The 9,202-nt window shown below is 42.2% G+C and overlaps 1 long non-coding RNA gene across 1 annotated transcript; it reads right to left on the bottom strand.

The window, feature by feature from the left end:
* Positions 1–8,355: 8,355 nt before the first annotated feature.
* On the bottom strand, positions 8,356–8,933 carry LOC136784324 (uncharacterized). The gene is made up of 3 exons (XR_010824404.1): positions 8,826–8,933; positions 8,555–8,735; positions 8,356–8,485 (listed from the first exon to the last, which is right to left on the bottom strand). It is a non-coding gene; the product is annotated as an uncharacterized lncRNA (long non-coding RNA).
* Positions 8,934–9,202: the final 269 nt, after the last annotated feature.

Genomic DNA, 9,202 nt, shown 5'->3' on the forward strand with positions numbered 1-9,202 from the left:
TTAAATATTGCCACAAAGTATTTTTCTATTACTGTTAATAGACATAAAAATAAGTTATACTTATCTAATAATTAAATTTGATAAAATATTCATGTCCATCTGTCGAAACATTTATGACATGTAAAAAGGTTTCAGAAGGGACTGTACGTAAATACCACGTGATAGCCTAGAAATAGGGAATATTCAACCGTGTGTTTATTATTAATATAGATTAAATACTCTCTTAGTGGAATAGTTGCCATAGCCGCCATTTCATCCTCACCGAAAAGTAGGACGTTTGATACTCTACCGTTAGAACGTGTAAATTTCCGGAGGGCGTAATAGGAAAAGGGCCTACGGTGTCTAAGGCTACTTTATCGAAGGGGGCACAGGGGGTGTCTTTTATGAGCATTGGTAGTTTAGGTTTTACGCGAACCAGTTTCTGCCGTTGGCAACAATCGCAGGAACTTATAATGCTCTGGACGTCCTTATGGAGACCGGGCCAATTATAATGTTCCCTAATTCTATGATAGGTCTTGGTCACTCCCTTATGACCTCCAATTAAGCCTCCATGATACTCCAGGATGATGTGTCTTCTCATCTGAACTGGAGGAGTCACAACTTCTCCAGTGCAGATAGTGATTTCGACATCGTCATCGTGGAATGCACGGGAAAAGACGGAGCTCAAATAACGCGACGTCAGCCGGGTGGTTCCGAGTTTATACGGACCGATGCTGAACTTTGTAACGTTATTCTCATGAACAAATTCCTTTAACTTTTTCAGAGAATTAAGAATTTCTTCGTCGCTGGCGGGGATTAATTCGCTAGGATGGGTAATGACTAGGATGATCTTGGTGGTTTTGTAGGAAAAGTCCTGGATGGACCCATGAGGAAAAGGATGATTTTTTATGGTTTTCAGGTCGAGCTTTCCGGTCTCTATGAGCATTTGGCTAATGGGGTCTTGAAAGGAGCAGTCAGATGCGATTAAATGGACGATGTTGCTAGGCCCGTGACATAGAACATAATCAGAGGTTTCTATGTTACATCGCATAGGGTTAAGGGGAGAGCTAGACGGGAAATTGTCTGAGATAGGATTGGGTTCGATACGGATGAGACCAGGATCTAGGGATGGATCGTATTGAGTAGGTGGCATGGTTTTGTTTTGGGGGGCATCCACTATGGTGATATCTGATTCGGCGTCGGAGCTAGAAAGGTCATCTTCAGGTTTTTCGAAATCACTAGGTATCCACGTGGATCGTCCTATGGGTTTTATTTTATCAGGGGATGGGAGAGTGAAGTTTAGAGGTTCGGATGTGGCGGTGGGTGTGATGCACGAGTCGGAGTCGGCTTCCTCATCGGAGTCGGTATCTTCGTCCGATGATTGTTCGTTGTGGAGGGACGTCAGGAGTTTATGAATTTCTTCTTGGCTAGAGCTCAAGTTGCTAATAATAGAGCATTGTTCGGTGGTAAGAGGGGTACATTCGGCCTCGAACGAATCTCCGAGAACACTGGATTCCTCAGAGACGTCTTCTATAGGATTTTCCGGGTTGATGTCGTCAGGGAGAGTCGTTTCTTCCACCAGAGTTGGTAACATGCTTGTAGGGGGCCTGGAGTTGATATTGGTTGAGGGGTGAACTTCCGAGGAGGTTTCGAGCTCGGCAGAAGAGTCTAATTCGGCATAATTAATAGGAGGAGCGGCTTCCTCGCGGCGGCGACTTCTCAGACGGGCACTAATCGACTGTGGGTCCACTGGAAGTTGTTTTTGATGGGGAAGGTAACTGGGGTCATCACGGAACACAGGCAGAGCAATCGGCACCGGATTCCGTGATAGAGCGTCAGCATTGCAGTTAGTTGCTCCTTTCTTATAGATGACTTCGTAGTCGAACTCCTCTAAACAGAGTTTCCATCTTTGGATACGGTTGGTAGGGTCGGTTGCCTTGCTGAGCCAAACGAGAGGTTGGTGATCGGTGACGAGAGTGAATTTTCTTCCGTACACGTAATGACGGAACTGTTTAATAGCGTAGACAGCAGCCAGCCCTTCTTTCTCGGATGTAGAATAGCGAGTTTCCGGGTCGGTAAGCGTACGAGATGCGTATGCTATAGGTCGATCGTGTCCAAGCTTTCCTTGACTAAGGATTGCTCCTATGGCAAATTCCGAGGCGTCGCAGGTGATGATAAAAGGAATTTGGAAATCTGGATAGGCCAGAACTGGAGCTTCGCACAGGCAGGCTCGTAAGTCTTCAAAGCTGGCCTGGGCTTCCTCGTTCCAAGTAAAGGTGATACCTTTCTTGAGCAGTTGAGTCAGGGGTTTGGCTCTCTGAGCAAAATTTGGAATAAAACGTCGGTAATAACCGGCTAATCCTAAAAACTGTTTGATGTTTTTGGGGTTGGTAGGTACGGGAAATTTTCGTACAGCCTCCACCTTAGAGGGAAGGGGCTGGACACCATTCGGGTTGATAAGGTGGCCTAAATAAGTGATTTGTTGTCTTAGGAAGGCACATTTTTCCGATTGTAGCTTGAGACCGTATTGTCGAATTCTGCTGAATAAGCGCTTGCATTTTTCGATGTGTTCAGGGAGTGTGGCAGAAAATACAATAATATCATCGAGATATACAAAAAGATCCTGTCCTTGGAGTCCTTGTAAGACTCGATCCATGAGGCGCTGGAAGGTGGCGGGCGCATTTTTGAGTCCAAAGGGCATCCGGGTATACTCGTAATGTCCGAAGGGAGTAGAAAATGCTGTTTTATGCCTATCCTTAGGATGGAGGTGAATTTGGTGGAATCCACTGGCCAAATCGAAAATCGAAAAATACTTAGATCCTCCTAGTTTGTCCAAGAAGTCCACAATGATAGGCAAAGGGTAGGAATCTCCTACGGTTTGTTCGTTCAGTCGACGGAAATCAGTAACTAGGCGCCACCGTTTCTTTCCTTGAGAGTCGGGCGCCTTTGGTACAATCCACAGCGGAGAATTGTAGGGCGACGAGGAAGGGACCACTATGCCATTCTCTAAAAGTACATTGACCTGGCTCTGTACCTCGGAATGTAATGTTTCTTCAATTCGGTATTGTCGGATCTTGAAGGCGGCTCCTCCGGGGGTATCGATTTCGTGGTAAAGATCAGCCTTGTTCTCAGTGTCGGGTCGATCTCCCGTCAAATAGAATATGTCAGAATACTCATGAATTAATGACTTAATCACGGTTTGAGCTTCTGGATCTTTCGGAGGTGGTTCGAGGAACAGGGCTTCCAAGGCTGTAATTCTTTCCCGAGATTTTAAAGGTTCGATTCCGGGTCCAGTGTCTTCGTAGGGCAACTCTCGTCTAGGGTCTTCGCCTAGGTAGGGAAGAGTAATTGGAGAGTCTTCCTCGGGAGGTGAGGTTGCCGGAAGGCTTATGGTAACATTAAGGGACTGAGGAGGGTGATGAGAGGCGTTGACCTTAGTACACCCTTCTCTAATACTTAGGAGTTCGTCACTATTTTTGAAGGGTAGAGGACTCACTGGTTTACTGGAGGTAACTAAGGTCCGATGTAACAAGATCTGTGCCTCGGTTTGATTGAGGAAGGGCATCCCCAAAACTCCGATGTAAGGGAGGTCGAAGTCTTCGATGACTTGGAATCTATGAGGTTCCTCATCGATGGTAGGGGTTACCGATCCTACTACGTCCAGTTGTCCTCTGAGACCTCGTAGGGCCGGGAAATCGGGGTATTCGAGTCCAATATCCTCTCGAAGGGCATTATACACTATGATGTTAATGTGTGAGCCTGTATCCACCAAAAATTCTCCGTCCAAGTAGCTCAGTTGGGGAACTTTCTTGAGTACTAAGGTCGCGTGAGGCGAATAGCTCAAAATGGCGGGTACAGGAGGCGGGTTTTTACTCTTTATCTCGGTTGGAGTTAAAATTTGAACGGACGCGGTTTCTATGATGGGTTCGTCGACGCGTCATCCGGGCGAACCTGATCGTAGTTTAAATCACCGGTCTGTTCGACAGCCTCCATTACTGCAGTAGTGGGAACATGGGAAGTGGAAGGATAGGCAGGTGAAGCTCTACAGCTGGATGCTCTATGCCCAATCCTTCGACACCGTCCATAGGTGAGCTCTGGATCGTAGGGTTCTGACTGTGGAGGTCTAGGGGGTCGAGATCGATAGTGTTGATTGGAAGGAGGTGGATAACCATTAGGTCCGGGTGCAGAAGGAGGTTGAGGATAGCAAGGGAACGGATGGTATTGGGAATGATTTGGAGCAGGATAGGAGGAATGGTACGGGGAATGTTGATAAGCACTTGGTGTCTGGGAATAAGGAGGATAATTGGAGTGATCGAAGGCTTCTCTTCTCTCTATACCGAACTCCCGTAAGCGCGCGTAGTCGCAAGCCTCTTGTAGATTTCGGGGGTTTCTGGAATACACGGGGGTGTAATATTCTGGAGCTAATCCATCCATGAATACTTCCAGAAATTCCCGATCATTGGGCTCCTGTATCAAATCGAGCGATTCTGACCCGTATTTGTTTTCATAAGCGGCATCGAGGTCAGCTTTTAGGCGTTCAGCTCGATCTATATACGAACCTAAGGCTTCGTTCGGGCGCATAGCTAATTTTCCACATTGTCTGACTAAATCTATGAAAGTCCGGGGAGGTTGAAATTTCCGTCGTAAGTGAGTGATCAAGTCCTTGATGGTAGGGAACCGTTTACCAGTAACGCTCACAGGAGCAGAACCGATCAACTTGGCCAATACCAAGGGAACAAATTCCAGACGTGCGGCGTCAGACAGGGTAGAGTAAATATTTTCTAAATTTTCTATAAAAGGTCCCAGATCGTCTCGGGAGCCATTGTAAGATGGTACTGTTTGGAGTTGGATTAATACCTCTCCTCGGGGAGAGCAAATTCCGTTGGAAACATTTAAATAACCGGACGCACTTCCGCGGTGGCTACCGTTAGCGGGTGGAAGAGGTGGAGGTCCGGGTGGTGATCGTGTAGGGGTAAAAGGCATTTTATATCGGACGTTAGTAGAGAATTTTGAATAAAACTGTGTCAAAAAAGCTGTTCACACCCTGAGGAAATTCTATGGAACGGTATTTCCTGCGAAATCCCACCGCTGTCACCAGATTTGTTACGTACTGGGTAGTCGTGGCCGCCTATCGGTCGTGTTTCGCGCTGACTCGACACTACAGTCTGGGTCAGTAGAAACGCCGATCGAGCTTTGCGACTCACAGTACAATGAACTAAGTATTACACTCCGAGCGGTAAGAATGTAATGAATTGGCAGGATTCGGGGTGAATGATAGTGTGTATAAACACACGTTGGAACAGCAGATTTGACACAAAACTATGTATTTTCAGATATTACAAGTGTACTTACAGTAAACACTAAATATGCTGCATCAGCATTCGCAGGATTATTTACTATTCGTCACAACTATTGGAGAGACTAGACTCTCCTATGGTTGTGGATTACTCGCACTTAATTAATTATGATCAGTTCGTGGTAGTATGTGTTGTCTTCCAGAATGGTACGTGTTAGGCACGACTGAAAGATGCACACTCGCGACCATTTCTACACGATTTGTTTCGGATTGAATTATACTAGACTTAACTACCAGTACACGGCGACTGGGCAAGAGATTTGTTAGAATATGGTGGAGTACTCTGCTCCCGTGGAACGAACACTAGAGTTACGACCTTGGAACGCAGATGATGCGGAAGCGGCTAAGCTTGCACAGAATAAGACTCGACTCGAGGGTCGCGGAACTCGCATATATGTAGGAGGCTTAATAGGTCATGTGTCGTCAGTAGCGCCATGATCTTTCGACACATGACGACCAAAAAGTCTCCACATCCACGGCCGACACCTAAGGATTTACGCATTTCCAGAAAGGAATTCCGGGCGTCAGCAATGTGCAATACTACCGGTATTGCACACGGACGCGTGCGATCTACTTTGGTTCGGCGAGGTGGCTGACCCCTACGTTACAAGGCAAATATAGCACTATTTCATGATGATCGAGAAAAGAGTGGTGTTACATTATTACATATATGCCGTCAACTAGGTACTTTCGATGAACGTTCTATTGCGAAAGAATGGATATATCTTTATCGCAAAGAAAGTTCAGAAGTTAGAAGTTATTGGTCGAAATTACCCTTTGATGAAATGTGGATAGCAATATGTTCGGAAAAAGATAATAATGACGAATTGAAATATCCACAATTGCGATCATTGTTATGTTTGATGAGATCTCTTCCTCACTCAAATGCAGAAGCAGAGAGATGCTTCTCAATAATACCTGATTGCAAAACTAGCAAACGAAATAAAATTGGTGCTGACACTTTAAATGCAATATGCGTTTTAAAATACGCACTTAGGTGTAGAAATGAAACACCTCTCACAATGAACATCACAAAGGGTCACATTGATTTAATGAAAAGTAATAATTTATACTCCTCTACACCAGAAAAGAAAAAGAAAAAGATACATTTACAAGCTGCTTCAGATGTGCATAATGAAGAAATGGATGAGGATGAAGAGAACATATAAAAAAGAATGAAATAAACTGTAAAGTCTGCTATGAGCGACTACTCTGCAAAGCTGAAACATGTAGAGTCTGCTTTGAGCGACTACTTTGCAGAGCAAAAATATATAAAGTCTGCTATGAGCGACTACTCTGCAAAGCTGAAATATGTATAGAGTCATTAGAGTCTGCTTTGAGCGATTACTTTGCAGAGCAAAAATAGATAAAGTCTGCTATGAGCGACTACTCTGCAAAGCTGAAATATGTATAGAGTCATTAGAGTCTGCTTTGAGCGACTACTTTGCAGAGCAAAAATATATAAAGTCTGCTATGAGCGACTACTCTGCAAAGCTTAATTATGTAGAGTCTGCTTTGAGCGACTACTTTGCAGAGCTAAAAAATGTAGCATTCACACAGGGGTTTTTAGTGGGTAAACATTCGGAATAGCCGAATGGAGTCCCACATAACCCTATAAGTTCATAGGGTCTGCATAAAGCATTTTCCCCTTAAAAAAAAATAGCCCCGAAAATGTTAGAATTCTTCCATACAGGTGTGTCCGAAGGTGATTGGTAGGAGAGGAAGGAAGAGCAGAAACATCGTTCGAGGAGTGAGTACGGTGTAGGAGTTGCTGTATATTCGGAGCAATGGATAAATTAAAAGATGATTTACCTTCTATTACTCGCGAAATCACTTTAATAAAATGAAGGTTCTTAATTCTTCGATCTATTTCAGAGATCAGCTGTTCGACTTGGCCTATATTGTCTGGGTTCAACGGCCTTTAATTTTTGCTTCAGGTAATAAACACTGCGTGTTTATCACGCTGTCCTTTTCCCGCGCACTAAGCAGCGGTCTCTCTCTCGCACGCTGTTTGGATTAGCTCTTCCTTGCACAGAGAGAAAAGTCTTTCCATATTATGCATAATTATTACATATATATAGAAATAAGTATATGTAATCCTTTAAATACTGCATAGATCTAGGTAGTCATAAAAACTCTTTGTTTTGATTAATCGCTTCCTATCTGTCGCTCGTGTATGTTTACATTACGAGCGCCGAATAGCTGTTCGGGAATAAAAAGCTCGCAATGAAAATAAGTACTGTAATTTTACTTATATTTCAATATATGATTCTCAAGCTTATTTAGTAAAAGATTTTAATAGAGAGTCTTATGTTTAGAGAAATTAATACTTAATTTTAACGTTGCCTATGTACATAATACGTATTGATCTATATGTACACTGACATTCATCGAATCTGCTCGTGAAGAATGGCCTACTAGATTTGTAACTAGCTGGACAGCTTCAGGTCTCTAGTTCTCACCAAAGCGTAAAACGTCACGGTGACATCAGATGACGTCACGATGACGTATAGGAGTCGTGGTGGGGAGAATAAGGAGAATCTGGTAAATTGCATATACTCGAGTGTAGCGGTTGATCGTCTTACTTTTGTCAAAAGTATATCATCTCGGGATAAAATGGTATAGTAAGAATTTTCTTCTTTCTCTGTCTAATAGCATAAGAGTGAGAGAGAAAGACATATGATACCCCATGTGCCCATTGATTCTGCTCGAGCACGTTTTTGGTATAGTGATAGGAATTTTGGTATACTGATAGAAGCGGTAATAATATAGTAATCAAACGACAGATCAATAAAAAGAAGAGGGCATATTCCAATGAGTGAAGTGTCAAAATGTGCAACTTAACCTCTGTAATTTGTATTAATTTATTAAAATAACTTGTAAGTGATGAACTTTTAATAAAATCATATTAAGTGTTATAAATTTGTATAAAAAATATGTATTTTAGTTTTAACCTATTATTGTGTAACATATGGTGTATAAAAATAACTGAAAATATATATTTTAAATTAAATTTATGTTGTTGATATTTTGTCAAGAATAACACATCATTAACTTTTATATTAATAATAAGGAGCTATATTCTTGAGTCGTAAAGTCCATTGGAGCTTGCAAGTCAACTATGGATCCCAAGCTTACAGCAATAAGATTCTACGAATAAAGAAGATGCAATTCATTATTAAAATAGATAATCGTTAACTCAGATTTTTTTGCAGAAACCTAATATCAATAGTGACAAGCTTTCGTATCTATTTCCAATTGATGATGCTGGAAGAGAACCTCTGAGAGCTCCTGACAGCTCAACTGCCACAGGTCCAAGAAACAGCTATTTACGTAAATCTGTCCAGTGTCATGCAATACATTATCCAGAAGCCATTCTGCTATTATCCAGCTAATGTTTCTACGCAATATAATTAATTTCTTATTAATTTTCAAATATACTAAATATGTAAAGAAGAAAAAGCCAATATATTAAAATCCATTTAGTTACACTACATCTCATTACGTAACCATGAGTGAATATTGTTGAATGGTGACAGAACAGTTTATAGTTGCAGAATCAGAATACATTCCTGTTGTGGGTAATGTTGCTGGGTCCTTTTGTTCTTTCGCAGTATCCAAAAGCAGCAAATTTGCAATGATTTTACAATTATAGCCTATATTCGAAGAAAACTTTAATACTTAAACTTAAATTGAAGAATATTCAAATGATTAATAGTAACTCCTTACGGATTAAGATATCTTGCATTATTTTCAATTTCTGCTACCAGTGCGTATAGGCAAATTCAGTGGTAAATTGTTATTCTCATCACTTAGAGCTTGTTAATCCTGTAAGTTACGTAGCACTTTAAAGTGGGCAAACAAATC

This window comes from Prorops nasuta, unplaced genomic scaffold (genome assembly GCF_024137725.1).
Source record: "Prorops nasuta isolate Cenicafe-Biocafe unplaced genomic scaffold, Cenicafe_Pnas_1.2 PNAS00051, whole genome shotgun sequence".
Lineage (NCBI taxonomy): Eukaryota > Metazoa > Arthropoda > Insecta > Hymenoptera > Bethylidae > Prorops > Prorops nasuta.